Genomic DNA, 15,086 nt, shown 5'->3' with positions numbered 1-15,086 from the left:
GAGAGTCAGTGATCACTCCCAACGGGTCAGAGGGTCAGCGATTTCACCCAACGGGTCAGAGAGTCAAGGATCACTCCCAACGGGTCAGAGGGTCAGCGATCGCTCTCAATGGGTCAGAGGGTCAGTGATCGCTCCCAACGGGTCATAGGGTCAGTGATCACTCCCAACGGGTCAGAGTTTCAGCGATCTCACCCAACGGATCAGAGGGTCAGCGATCACTCCGTACAGGTCAGAGGGTCAGTGATCTCACCCAACGGGTCAGAGGGTCAGTGATCACTCCCAACGGGTCAGAGGGTCAGTGATCTCACCCAACGGGTCAGAGGGTCAGTGATCGCTCCCAACGGGTCAGAGGGTCAGGGATCACTCCCAACGGGTCAGAGGGTCAGCGATCACTCCCAACGGGTCAGAGGGTCTGTGATCACTCTCAATGGGTCAGAGGGTCAGTGATCGCTTTCAACGGGTCAGACGGTCAGCGATCGGTCCCAACGGGTCAGGGGGTCAGCGATCACTCCCAACGGGTCAGAGGGTCAGTGATCACTCTCAATGGGTCAGAGGGTCAGCGATCACTCTCAACGGATCAGAGGGTCAGTGATCACTCCCAACAGGTCAGAGTGTCAGTGATCACTCCAAACGGGTCAGAGCGTCAGCGATCTCACCCAACGGGTCAGAGGGTCAGCGGTCGCTCCTAACCGGTCAGTGATCGCTCCCAACGGGTCAGACGGTCAGCGATCGCTCCTAACTGGTCAGTGTTCGCTCCCAACGGGTCAGCGGATCAGCGATCCCTCTCAATGGTTCAGAGGGTCAGTGATCACTCCCAATGGGTCGGCGGGTCAGGGTTCATTCCCAACGGGTCAGACGGTCAGTGATCGCTCTCAATGGGTCAGAGGGTCAGCGATCGCTCACAAAGGGTCAGAGGGTCAGCGATCGCTCCCAACGGGTCAGGGGGTCAGCGATCACTCCCAACGGGTCAGAGGGTAAGTGATCACTCCCAACGGGTCAGAGGGTCAGCGATCGCTCCCAACGGGTCAGAGGGTCAGCGATCGCTCCCAACAGGTCAGAGGGTCAGCGATCGCTCCCAACGGGTCAGGGGGTCAGCGATCACTCCCAACGGGTCAGAGGGTCAGTGATCACTCTCAACGGGTCAGAGGATCAGCGATCACTCTCAACGGATCAGAGGGTCAGTGATCACTCCCAACAGGTCAGAGGGTCAGTGATCACTCCAAACGCGTCAGAGCGTCAGCGATCTCACCCAACGGGTCAGAGGGTCAGCGATCGCTCCTAACGGGTCAGTGATCGCTCACAACGGGTCAGCGGGTCAGCGATCTCACCCAACGGGTTGGAGGGTCAGCGATCGGTCTCAATGGGTCAGAGGGTCAGCGATCGCACCCAACTGGTCAGACTGTCAGTGATCGCTCCCAACGGGTCTGAGGCTCAGCGATCGCTCCTAACGGGTCAGTGATCGCTCCCAACGGGTCTGCGGGTCAGCGATCGCTCCCAACGGGTCAGAGGGTCAAGGATCACTCCCAACTGGTCAGAGGGTCAGTGATCCCTCTCAATGGGTCAGAGGGTCAGTGATCACTCCCAATGGGTCAGCGGGTCAGGGTTCATTCCCAACGGGTCAGAGGGTCAGCGATCGCTCCTAACGGGTCAGTGATCGCTCCCAAAGGGTCAGCGGGTCAGCGATCGCTCCCAACGGGTCAGAGAGTCAGTGATCACTCCCAACGGGTCAGAGGGTCAGCGATCACTCTCAACGGATCAGAGGGTCAGGGATCACTCCCAACGGGTCAGAGGGTCAGCGATCGCTCTCAATGGGTCAGAGGGTCAGTGATCGCTCCCAACGGGTCATAGGGTCAGTGATCACTCCCAACGGGTCAGAGTTTCAGCGATCTCACCCAACGGATCAGAGGGTCAGCGATCAGTCCGTACAGGTCAGAGGGTCAGTGATCTCACCCAACGGGTCAGAGGGTCAGTGATCAATCCCAACGGGTCAGAGGGTCAGTGATCTCACCCAACGGGTCAGAGGGTCAGTGATCGCTCCCAACGGGTCAGAGGGTCAGGGATCATTCCCAACAGATCAGAGGGTCAGTGATCTCACCCAACGGGTCAGAGGGTCAGTGATCGCTCCCAACGGGTCAGAGGGTTAGCGATCGCTCCCAACCGGTCAGAGGGTCAGTGATCACTCTCAATGGGTCAGAGGGTCAGTGATCGCTCCCAACGGGTCAGAGGGTCAGTGATCGCTCCCAACGGGTCAGAGGGTCAGTGATCGCTCCCAACGGGTCAGAAGGTCAGCGATCACTCCCAAAGGGTCAGATGGTCAGCGATCACTCCCAAAGGGTCAGATGGTCAGCGATCGCCCCCAACGGGTCAGAGGGTCAGTGATCGCTCCCAATGGGTCAGAGGGTCAGCGATCGCTCCCAACGTGTCCGAGGGTCAGTGATCACTCCCAACGGGTCAGAGGGTCAGCGATCACTCCCAACGGGTCAGAGGGTCAGTGATCACTCTCAATGTGTCAGAGGGTCAGTGATCGCTCTCAACGGGTCAGACGGTCAGCGATCGCTCCCAACGGATCAGGGGGTCAGCCATCACTCCCAACGGGTCAGAGGGTCATTGATCACTCTCAACGGGTCAGAGGATCAGCGATCACTCTCAACGGATCAGAGGGTCAGTGATCACTCCCAACAGGTCAGAGGGTCAGTGATCACTCCCAACAGGTCAGAGGGTCAGTGATCGCTCCCAACGGGTCAGCGGGTCAGCGATCGCTCCTAACGGGTCAGTGATCGCTCCCAACCGGTCAGCGGGTCAGCGATCGCTCCCAACGGGTTAGAGAGTCAGTGATCACTCCCAACGGGTCAGAGGGTCAGCGATTTCACCCAACGGGTCAGAGGGTCTAGGATCACTCCCAACGGGTCAGAGGGTCAGTGACCCTCTCAATGGGTCAGAGGGTCAGTGATCACTCTCAATGGGTCAGCGGGTCAGGGTTCATTCCCAACGTGTCAGAGGGTCAGCGATCGCTCCTAACGGGTCAGTGATCGCTCCCAACGGGTCAGCGGGTCAGCGATCGCTCCCAACGGGTCAGAGAGTCAGTGATCACTCCCAACGGGTCAGAGGGTCAGCGATTTCACCCATCGTGTCAGCGGGTCAGCGATCGCTCCCAATGGGTCAGAGAGTCAGTGATCACTCCCAACGGGTCAGAGGGTCAGCGATTTCACCCAACGGGTCAGAGGGTCAGTGATCACTCCCAACGGGTCAGAGGGTCAGTGATCTCACCCAACGGGTCAGAGGGTCAGTGATCGCTCCCAACGGGTCAGAGGGTCAGGGATCACTCCCAACGGGTCAGAGGGTCAGCGATCACTCCCAACGGGTCAGAGGGTCAGCGATCGCTCCTAACGGGTCAGTGATCGCTCCCAACGGGTCAGAGGGTCAGCGATTTCACCCAACGGGTCAGAGGGTCAAGGATCACTCCCAACGGGTCAGAGGGTCAGTGATCCCTCTCAATGGGTCAGAGGGTCAGTGATCACTCCCAATGGGTCAGCGGGTCAGGGTTCATTCCCAACGGGTCAGAGGGTCAGCGATCACTCCCAACGAGTCAGAGGGTCAGTGATCACTCCCAACGGGTCAGAGGGTCAGCGATTTCACCCAACGGGTCAGAGGGTCAAGGATCACTCCCAACGGGTCAGAGGGTCACTGATCCCTCTCAATTGGTCAGAGGGTCAGTGATCACTCCCAATGGGTCAGCGGGTCAGGGTTCATTCCCAACGGGTCAGAGGGTCAGCGATCACTCCCAACGGGTCAGAGGGTCAGTGATCACTCTCAATGGGTCAGACGGTCAGTGATCGCTCACAAAGGGTCAGAGGGTCAGCGATCGCTCAACGGGTCAGAGGGTCAGCGATCGCTCACAAAGGGTCAGAGGGTCAGTGATCGCTCCCAACGGGTCAGAGGGTCAGCGATCTCACCCAACGGGTCAGAGGGTCAGCGATCACTCCGTACGGGTTAGAGGGTCAGTGATCGCTCCCAACCGGTCAGAGGGTCAGTGATCACTCTCAATGGGTCAGAGGGTCAGTGATCGCTCCCAACGGGTCAGAGGGTCAGGGTTCATTCCCAACGGGTCAGAGGGTCAGCGATCGCTCCTAACGGGTCAGTGATCGCTCCCAATGGGTCAGCGGGTCAGGGTTCATTCCCAACGGGTCAGAGGGTCAGCGATCACTCCCAACGGGTCAGAGGATCAGTGATCACTCCCAACTGTTCAGACGGTCAATGATCGCTCACAAAGGGTCAGAGGGTCAGCGATCGCTCTCAACGGGTCAGAGGGTCAGTGATCACTCTCAATGGGTCAGAGGGTCAGCGATCGCTGACAAAGGGTCAGAGGGTTAGCGATCGCTCCCAATGGGTCAGAGGGTCAGTGATCACTCCCAATGGGTCAGAGGGTCAGTGATCACTATCAACGGGTCAGAGGATCAGTCATCACTCTCAACGGGTCAGAGGGTCAGCGATCACTCTCAACGGGTCAGAGGGTCAGTGATCACTCCCAAGGGGTCAGAGGGTCAGTGATCACTCCCAACGGATCAGAGGGTCAGTGATCTCACCCAACGGGTCAGAGGGTCAGCGATCACTCCCAACCGGTCAGAGGGTCAGTGATCACTCTCAATGGGTCAGAGGGTCAGTGATCGCTCCCAACGGGTCAGAGGGTCAGGGTTCATTCCCAACGGGTCAGAGGGTCAGCGATCGCTCCTAACGGGTCAGTGATCGCTCCCAATGGGTCAGCGGGTCAGGGTTCATTCCCAACGGGTCAGAGGGTCAGCGATCACTTCCAACGGGTCAGAGGGTCAGTGATCACTCCCAACGGTTCAGACGGTCAATGATCGCTCACAAAGGGTCAGAGGGTCAGCGATCGCTCTCAACGGGTCAGAGGGTCAGTGATCACTCTCAATGGGTCAGAGGGTCAGCGATCGCTGACAAAGGGTCAGAGGGTCTGCGATCGCTCCCAATGGGTCAGAGGGTCAGTGATCACTCCCAGTGGGTTAGCGGGTCAGGGATCATTCCCAACGGGTCAGAGGGTCAGCGATCACTCCCAACGGGTCAGAGGGTCAGTTATAACTCTCAATGGGTCAGAGGGTCAGTGATCGCTCACAAAGGGTCAGAGGGCCAGCGATCGCTCTCAACTGGTCAGAGGGTCAGCGATTGCTCCCAACGGGTCACAGAGTCAGCGATCTCACCCAACTGGTCAGAGGGTCAGTGAACACTCTCAACGGATCAGAGGATCAGCGATCACTCGCAACGTATCGGAGGGTCAGTGATCAGTCCCAACAGGTCAGAGGGTCAGTGATCACTCCGAACGAGTCAGAGGGTCAGCGATCGGTCTCAATGACTCAGACGGTCAGTGATCGCTCCCAACGGGTCAGAGGGTCAGTGATCGCTCCCAACGGGTCAGAGGGTCAGTGATCTCACCCAACGGGTCAGAGGGTCAGTGTTCACTCCCAATGGGTCAGAGGGTCAGCGATCACTCTCAACGGGTCAGAGGGTCAGCGATCACTCCCAATGGGTCAGTGGGTCAGTGATCACTCTCAACGGGTCAGAGGGTCAGTGATCACTCCCAACGGGTCAGAGGGTCAGTGGTCGCTCCCAACGGGTCACAGAGGCAGCGATGGCTCCCAGCGGGTCAGAGGGTCAGTGATCTCACCCAACAGGTCAGAGGGTCAGTGATCACTCCGAACGGGTCAGAGAGTCAGTGATCGCTCCCAACCGGTCAGAGGGTCAGTGATCACTCTCAATGGGTCAGAGGGTCAGTGATCGCTCCCAACGGGTCAGAGGGTCAGGGTTCATTCCCAACGGGTCAGAGGGTCAGCGATCGCTCCTAACGGGTCAGTGATCGCTCCCAATGGGTCAGCGGGTCAGGGTTCATTCCCAACGGGTCAGAGGGTCAGTGATCACTCCCAACGGTTCAGACGGTCAATGATCGCTCACAAAGGGTCAGAGGGTCAGCGATCGCTCTCAACGGGTCAGAGGGTCAGTGATCACTCTCAATGGGTCAGAGGGTCAGTGATCACTCCCAATGGGTCAGCGGGTCAGTGATCACTCCCAACGGTTCAGACGGTCAATGATCGCTCACAAAGGGTCAGAGGGTCAGCGATCGCTCCCAATGGGTCAGAGGGTCAGTGATCACTCCCAATGGGTCAGCGGGTCAGGGATCATTCCCAACGGGTCAGAGGGTCAGCGATTGCACCCAACGGGTCAGAGGGTCAGCGATCAGTCCCAACGGGTCAGAGGGTCAGTTATAACTCTCAATGGGTCAGAGGGTCAGTGATCGCTCACAAAGGGTCAGAGGGCCAGCGATCGCTCTCAACTGGTCAGAGTGTCAGCGATTGCTCCCAACGGGTCACAGAGTCAGCGATCTCACCCAACTGGTCAGAGGGTCAGTGAACACTCTCAACGGATCAGAGGATCAGCGATCACTCGCAACGTATCAGAGGGTCAGTGATCAGTCCCAACAGGTCAGAGGGTCAGTGATCACTCCGAACGGGTCAGAGCGACAGCGATCTCACCCAACGGGTCAGAGGGTCAGTGAACACTCTCAACGGGTCAGGGGATCAGCGATCACTCGCAACGTATCAGAGGGTCAGTGATCACTCCCAACAGGTCAGAGGGTCAGTGATCACTCCAAACGGGTCAGCGGGTCAGCGATCTCAGCCAACGGGTTGGGGGGTCAGCGATCGCTCCCAACGGGACAGAGGGTCAGCGATTGGTCTCAATGAGTCAGAGGGTCAGCGATCGGTCTCAATGAGTCAGACGGTCAGTGATCGCTCCCAACGGGTCAGAGGGTCAGTGATCGCTCCCAACGGGTCAGAGGGTCAGTGATCTCACCCAACGGGTCAGAGGGTCAGTGTTCACTCCCAATGGGTCAGAGGGTCAGCGATCACTCTCAACGGGTCAGAGGGTCAGCGATCACTCCCAATGGGTCAGAGGGTCAGCGATCACTCTCAACGGGTCAGAGGGTCAGTGATCACTCCCAACGGGTCAGAGGGTCAGTGATCGCTCCCAACGGGTCACAGAGGCAGCGATCGCTCCCAGCGGGTCAGAGGGTCAGTGATCTCACCCAACAGGTCAGAGGGTCAGTGATCACTCCGAACGGGTCAGAGCGTCAGCGATCTCACCCAACAGGTCAGAGGGTCAGCGATCACTCCTAACGGGTCAGAGGGTCAGTGATCGCTCCCAACGGGTCAGCGGGTCAGCGATCTCACCCAATGGGTTGGAGGGTCAGCGATTGCTCCCAACGGGACAGAGGGTCAGCGATCGGTCTCAATGGGTCAGAGGGTCAGCGATCGCTCCCAACTGGTCAGACGGTCATTGATCGCTCCGAACGGGTCAGAGGGTCAGCTATCGCTCCCAACGGGTCAGAGGGTCAGCGATCACTCCAAACGGGTCAGAGGGTCAGTGATCGCTCTCAATGGGTCAGAGGGTCAGTGATCGCTCATAAAGGGTCAGAGGGTCAGCGATCGCTGTCAACGGGTCAGAGGGTCCGCGATCGCTCCCAACGGGTCACAGAGTCAGCGATCGCTCCCAGCGGGTCAGAGGGTCAGTGATCTCACCCAACGGGTCAGAGGGTCAGCGATCACTCTCAACGGGTCAGAGGATCAGCGATCACTCTCAACGGATCAGAGGGTCAGTGATAACTCCGAACGGGTCAGAGCGTCAGCGATCTCACCCAACGGGTCAGAGGGTCAGTGATCGCTCCTAACGGGTCAGAGGGTCACTGATCGCTCCCAACGGGTCAGCGGGTCAGCGATCTCACCCAACGGGTTCGAGGGTCAGCGATTGCTCCCAACGGGACAGAGGGTCAGCTATCGGTCTCAATGGGTCAGAGGGTCAGCGATCGCTCCCAACTGGTCAGACGGTCAGTGATCGCTCCCAATGGGTCAGAGGGTCAGTGATCACTCCCAATGGGTCAGAGGGTCAGTGATCACTATCAACGGGTCAGAGGATCAGTCATCACTCTCAACGGGTCAGAGGGTCAGCGATCACTCTCAACGGGTCAGAGGGTCAGTGATCACTCCCAAGGGGTCAGAGGGTCAGTGATCACTCCCAACGGATCAGAGGGTCAGTGATCTCACCCAACGGGTCAGAGGGTCAGCGATCACTCCCAACCGGTCAGAGGGTCAGTGATCACTCTCAATGGGTCAGAGGGTCAGTGATCGCTCCCAACGGGTCAGAGGGTCAGGGTTCATTCCCAACGGGTCAGAGGGTCAGCGATCGCTCCTAACGGGTCAGTGATCGCTCCCAATGGGTCAGCGGGTCAGGGTTCATTCCCAACGGGTCAGAGGGTCAGCGATCACTTCCAACGGGTCAGAGGGTCAGTGATCACTCCCAACGGTTCAGACGGTCAATGATCGCTCACAAAGGGTCAGAGGGTCAGCGATCGCTCTCAACGGGTCAGAGGGTCAGTGATCACTCTCAATGGGTCAGAGGGTCAGCGATCGCTGACAAAGGGTCAGAGGGTCTGCGATCGCTCCCAATGGGTCAGAGGGTCAGTGATCACTCCCAGTGGGTTAGCGGGTCAGGGATCATTCCCAACGGGTCAGAGGGTCAGCGATCACTCCCAACGGGTCAGAGGGTCAGTTATAACTCTCAATGGGTCAGAGGGTCAGTGATCGCTCACAAAGGGTCAGAGGGCCAGCGATCGCTCTCAACTGGTCAGAGGGTCAGCGATTGCTCCCAACGGGTCACAGAGTCAGCGATCTCACCCAACTGGTCAGAGGGTCAGTGAACACTCTCAACGGATCAGAGGATCAGCGATCACTCGCAACGTATCGGAGGGTCAGTGATCAGTCCCAACAGGTCAGAGGGTCAGTGATCACTCCGAACGAGTCAGAGGGTCAGCGATCGGTCTCAATGACTCAGACGGTCAGTGATCGCTCCCAACGGGTCAGAGGGTCAGTGATCGCTCCCAACGGGTCAGAGGGTCAGTGATCTCACCCAACGGGTCAGAGGGTCAGTGTTCACTCCCAATGGGTCAGAGGGTCAGCGATCACTCTCAACGGGTCAGAGGGTCAGCGATCACTCCCAATGGGTCAGTGGGTCAGTGATCACTCTCAACGGGTCAGAGGGTCAGTGATCACTCCCAACGGGTCAGAGGGTCAGTGGTCGCTCCCAACGGGTCACAGAGGCAGCGATGGCTCCCAGCGGGTCAGAGGGTCAGTGATCTCACCCAACAGGTCAGAGGGTCAGTGATCACTCCGAACGGGTCAGAGAGTCAGTGATAGCTCCCAACCGGTCAGAGGGTCAGTGATCACTCTCAATGGGTCAGAGGGTCAGTGATCGCTCCCAACGGGTCAGAGGGTCAGGGTTCATTCCCAACGGGTCAGAGGGTCAGCGATCGCTCCTAACGGGTCAGTGATCGCTCCCAATGGGTCAGCGGGTCAGGGTTCATTCCCAACGGGTCAGAGGGTCAGTGATCACTCCCAACGGTTCAGACGGTCAATGATCGCTCACAAAGGGTCAGAGGGTCAGCGATCGCTCTCAACGGGTCAGAGGGTCAGTGATCACTCTCAATGGGTCAGAGGGTCAGTGATCACTCCCAATGGGTCAGCGGGTCAGTGATCACTCCCAACGGTTCAGACGGTCAATGATCGCTCACAAAGGGTCAGAGGGTCAGCGATCGCTCCCAATGGGTCAGAGGGTCAGTGATCACTCCCAATGGGTCAGCGGGTCAGGGATCATTCCCAACGGGTCAGAGGGTCAGCGATTTCACCCAACGGGTCAGAGGGTCAGCGATCAGTCCCAACGGGTCAGAGGGTCAGTTATAACTCTCAATGGGTCAGAGGGTCAGTGATCGCTCACAAAGGGTCAGAGGGCCAGCGATCGCTCTCAACTGGTCAGAGTGTCAGCGATTGCTCCCAACGGGTCACAGAGTCAGCGATCTCACCCAACTGGTCAGAGGGTCAGTGAACACTCTCAACGGATCAGAGGATCAGCGATCACTCGCAACGTATCAGAGGGTCAGTGATCAGTCCCAACAGGTCAGAGGGTCAGTGATCACTCCGAACGGGTCAGAGCGACAGCGATCTCACCCAACGGGTCAGAGGGTCAGTGAACACTCTCAACGGGTCAGGGGATCAGCGATCACTCGCAACGTATCAGAGGGTCAGTGATCACTCCCAACAGGTCAGAGGGTCAGTGATCACTCCAAACGGGTCAGCGGGTCAGCGATCTCAGCCAACGGGTTGGGGGGTCAGCGATCGCTCCCAACGGGACAGAGGGTCAGCGATTGGTCTCAATGAGTCAGAGGGTCAGCGATCGGTCTCAATGAGTCAGACGGTCAGTGATCGCTCCCAACGGGTCAGAGGGTCAGTGATCGCTCCCAACGGGTCAGAGGGTCAGTGATCTCACCCAACGGGTCAGAGGGTCAGTGTTCACTCCCAATGGGTCAGAGGGTCAGCGATCACTCTCAACGGGTCAGAGGGTCAGCGATCACTCCCAATGGGTCAGAGGGTCAGCGATCACTCTCAACGGGTCAGAGGGTCAGTGATCACTCCCAACGGGTCAGAGGGTCAGTGATCGCTCCCAACGGGTCACAGAGGCAGCGATCGCTCCCAGCGGGTCAGAGGGTCAGTGATCTCACCCAACAGGTCAGAGGGTCAGTGATCACTCCGAACGGGTCAGAGCGTCAGCGATCTCACCCAACAGGTCAGAGGGTCAGCGATCACTCCTAACGGGTCAGAGGGTCAGTGATCGCTCCCAACGGGTCAGCGGGTCAGCGATCTCACCCAATGGGTTGGAGGGTCAGCGATTGCTCCCAACGGGACAGAGGGTCAGCGATCGGTCTCAATGGGTCAGAGGGTCAGCGATCGCTCCCAACTGGTCAGACGGTCATTGATCGCTCCGAACGGGTCAGAGGGTCAGCTATCGCTCCCAACGGGTCAGAGGGTCAGCGATCACTCCAAACGGGTCAGAGGGTCAGTGATCGCTCTCAATGGGTCAGAGGGTCAGTGATCGCTCATAAAGGGTCAGAGGGTCAGCGATCGCTGTCAACGGGTCAGAGGGTCCGCGATCGCTCCCAACGGGTCACAGAGTCAGCGATTGCTCCCAACGGGTCACAGAGTCAGCGATCTCACCCAACTGGTCAGAGGGTCAGTGAACACTCTCAACGGATCAGAGGATCAGCGATCACTCGCAACGTATCAGAGGGTCAGTGATCAGTCCCAACAGGTCAGAGGGTCAGTGATCACTCCGAACGGGTCAGAGCGACAGCGATCTCACCCAACGGGTCAGAGGGTCAGTGAACACTCTCAACGGGTCAGGGGATCAGCGATCACTCGCAACGTATCAGAGGGTCAGTGATCACTCCCAACAGGTCAGAGGGTCAGTGATCACTCCAAACGGGTCAGCGGGTCAGCGATCTCAGCCAACGGGTTGGGGGGTCAGCGATCGCTCCCAACGGGACAGAGGGTCAGCGATTGGTCTCAATGAGTCAGAGGGTCAGCGATCGGTCTCAATGAGTCAGACGGTCAGTGATCGCTCCCAACGGGTCAGAGGGTCAGTGATCGCTCCCAACGGGTCAGAGGGTCAGTGATCTCACCCAACGGGTCAGAGGGTCAGTGTTCACTCCCAATGGGTCAGAGGGTCAGCGATCACTCTCAACGGGTCAGAGGGTCAGCGATCACTCCCAATGGGTCAGAGGGTCAGCGATCACTCTCAACGGGTCAGAGGGTCAGTGATCACTCCCAACGGGTCAGAGGGTCAGTGATCGCTCCCAACGGGTCACAGAGGCAGCGATCGCTCCCAGCGGGTCAGAGGGTCAGTGATCTCACCCAACAGGTCAGAGGGTCAGTGATCACTCCGAACGGGTCAGAGCGTCAGCGATCTCACCCAACAGGTCAGAGGGTCAGCGATCACTCCTAACGGGTCAGAGGGTCAGTGATCGCTCCCAACGGGTCAGCGGGTCAGCGATCTCACCCAATGGGTTGGAGGGTCAGCGATTGCTCCCAACGGGACAGAGGGTCAGCGATCGGTCTCAATGGGTCAGAGGGTCAGCGATCGCTCCCAACTGGTCAGACGGTCATTGATCGCTCCGAACGGGTCAGAGGGTCAGCTATCGCTCCCAACGGGTCAGAGGGTCAGCGATCACTCCAAACGGGTCAGAGGGTCAGTGATCGCTCTCAATGGGTCAGAGGGTCAGTGATCGCTCATAAAGGGTCAGAGGGTCAGCGATCGCTGTCAACGGGTCAGAGGGTCCGCGATCGCTCCCAACGGGTCACAGAGTCAGCGATCGCTCCCAGCGGGTCAGAGGGTCAGTGATCTCACCCAACGGGTCAGAGGGTCAGCGATCACTCTCAACGGGTCAGAGGATCAGCGATCACTCTCAACGGATCAGAGGGTCAGTGATAACTCCGAACGGGTCAGAGCGTCAGCGATCTCACCCAACGGGTCAGAGGGTCAGTGATCGCTCCTAACGGGTCAGAGGGTCACTGATCGCTCCCAACGGGTCAGCGGGTCAGCGATCTCACCCAACGGGTTCGAGGGTCAGCGATTGCTCCCAACGGGACAGAGGGTCAGCTATCGGTCTCAATGGGTCAGAGGGTCAGCGATCGCTCCCAACTGGTCAGACGGTCAGTGATCGCTCCCAACGGGTCAGAGGGTCAGTGACCACTCCCAACGGGTCAGAGGGTCAGCGATTTCACCCAACGGGTCAGAGGGTCAAGGATCACTCCCAACGGGTCATAGGGTCAGTGATCCCTCTCAATGGGTCAGAGGGTCAAGGATCACTCCCAACGGGTCAGAGGGTCAGTGATCCCTCTCAATGGGTCAGAGGGTCAGTGATCACTCCCAATGGGTCAGCGGGTCAGGGTTCATTCCCAACGGGTCAGCGGGTCAGCGATCACTCCCAACGGGTCAGAGGGTCAGTGATCACTCCCAACGGTTCAGACGGTCAGTGATCGCTCACAAAGGGTCAGAGGGTCAGCTATCGCTCTCAACGGGTCAGAGGGTCAGTGATCACTCTCAATGGGTCAGAGGGTCAGCGATCGCTCACAAAGTGTCAGCGGGTCAGCGATCGCTCCCAATGGGTCAGAGGGTCAGTGATCACTCCCAATGGGTCAGCGGGTCAGGGAGCATTCCCAACGGGTCAGAGGGTCAGCGATTTCACCCTACGGGTCAGAGGGTCAGCGATCACTCCCAACGGGTCAGAGGGTCAGTTATCACTCTCAATGGGTCAGAGGGTCAGTGATCGCTCACAAAGCGGCAGAGGGCCAGCGATCGCTCTCAACGGGTCAGAGGGTCAGCGATTGCTCCCAACGGGTCAGAGGGTCAGTGATCACTCCGAACGGGTCAGAGCGTCAGCGATCTCACCCAACGGGTCAGAGGGTCAGTGAACACTCTCAACGGGTCAGGGGATCAGCGATCACTCGCAACGGGTCGGAGGGTCAGTGATCGCTCCCAACGGGTCAGCGGGTCAGCGATCTCACCCAACGGGTTGGAGGGTCAGCGATCGTTCCCAACGGGACAGAGGGTCAGCGATTGGTCTCAATGAGTCAGAGGGTCAGCGATCGGTCTCAATGAGTCAGAGGGTCAGCGATCGCTCCCAACTTGTCAGACGGTCATTGATCGCTCCGAACGGGTCAGAGGGTCAGCTATCGCTCCCAACGGGTCAGAGGGTCAGCGATCACTCCCAATGGGTCAGAGGGTCAGCGATCACTCTCAACGAGTCAGAGGGTCAGCGATCACTCCCAACGGGTCAGAGGGTCAGTGATCACTCCCAACGGGTCAGAGGGCCAGCGATCGCTCCCAGCGGGTTAGAGGGTCAGTGATCACTCTCAATGGGTCAGACGGTCAGTGATCGCTCACAAAGGGTCAGAGGGTCAGCGATCACTCTCAACGGGTCAGAGGGTCAGTGATCACTCCCAACGGGTCATAGGGTCAGCGATTTCACCCAACGGGTCAGAGGGTCAGTGATCACTCTCAATGGGTCAGAGGATCAGTGATCACTCTCAACCGGTCAGAGGGTCAGTGATCGCTCCTAACGGGTCAGAGGGTCAGTGATCGCTCCCAACGGGTCAGCGGGTCAGCGATCTCACCCAACGGGTTGGAGGGTCAGCGATTGCTCCCAACGGGACAGAGGGTCAGCGATCGGTCTCAATGGGTCAGAGGGTCAGCGATCGCTCCCAACTGTTCAGACGGTCAGTGATCGCTCCCAACGGGTCAGAGGGTCAGTGATCGCTCCCAACGGGTCAGAGAGTCAGTGATCACTCCCAACGGGTCAGAGGGTCAGCGATTTCACCCAACGGGTCAGAGGGTCAGCGATTTCACCCAACGGGTTAGCGGGTCAGCGATCTCACCCAACGGGTTGGAGGGTCAGCGATCGCTCCCAACGGGACAGAGGGTCAGCGATTGGTCTCAATGAGTCAGAGGGTCAGCGATCGGTCTCAATGAGTCAGACGGTCAGTGATCGCTCCCAACGGGTCAGAGGGTCAGTGATCGCTCCCAACGGGTCAGAGGTTCAGTGTTCACTCCCAATGGGTCAGAGGGTCAGCGATCACTCTCAACGGGTCAGAGGGTCAGCGATCACTCCCAATGGGTCAGAGGGTCAGCGATCACTCTCAACGGGTCAGAGTGTCAGCGATCTCTCCCAACGGGTCAGAGGGTCAGCGATCACTCCCAACGTGTCAGAGGGTCAGCGATCACTCCCAACGGGTCAGAGGGTCAGTGATCATTCCCAACGGGTCAGAGGGTCAGCGCTCACTCCCAACGGGTCAGAGGGTCAGTGGTCACTCTCAACGGGTCAGAGGATCAGTGATCACTCCCAACGGGTCAGAGGGTCAGTGATCACTATCAACGGGTCAGAGGATCAGTGATCACTCTCAACGGGTCAGAGGGTCAGCGATCACTCTCAACGGGTCAGAGGGTCAGCGATCTCACCCAACGGGTCAGAGGGTCAGCGATCGGTCCCAACGGGTCAGAGGGTCAGTGATCACTCTCAACGGGTCAGAGGGTCAGTGATCACTCCCAAGGGGTCAGAGGGTCAGTGATCACTCCCAACGGATCAGAGGGTCAGTGATCTCACCCAACGGGTCAGAGGGTCAGCGATCACTCCCAACGGG

Source organism: Hypanus sabinus, chromosome 6 (assembly GCF_030144855.1).
Source record: "Hypanus sabinus isolate sHypSab1 chromosome 6, sHypSab1.hap1, whole genome shotgun sequence".
Classification (NCBI taxonomy): Eukaryota; Metazoa; Chordata; class Chondrichthyes; order Myliobatiformes; family Dasyatidae; genus Hypanus; species Hypanus sabinus.
Note: the sequence above shows the minus strand (reverse complement) of the source record.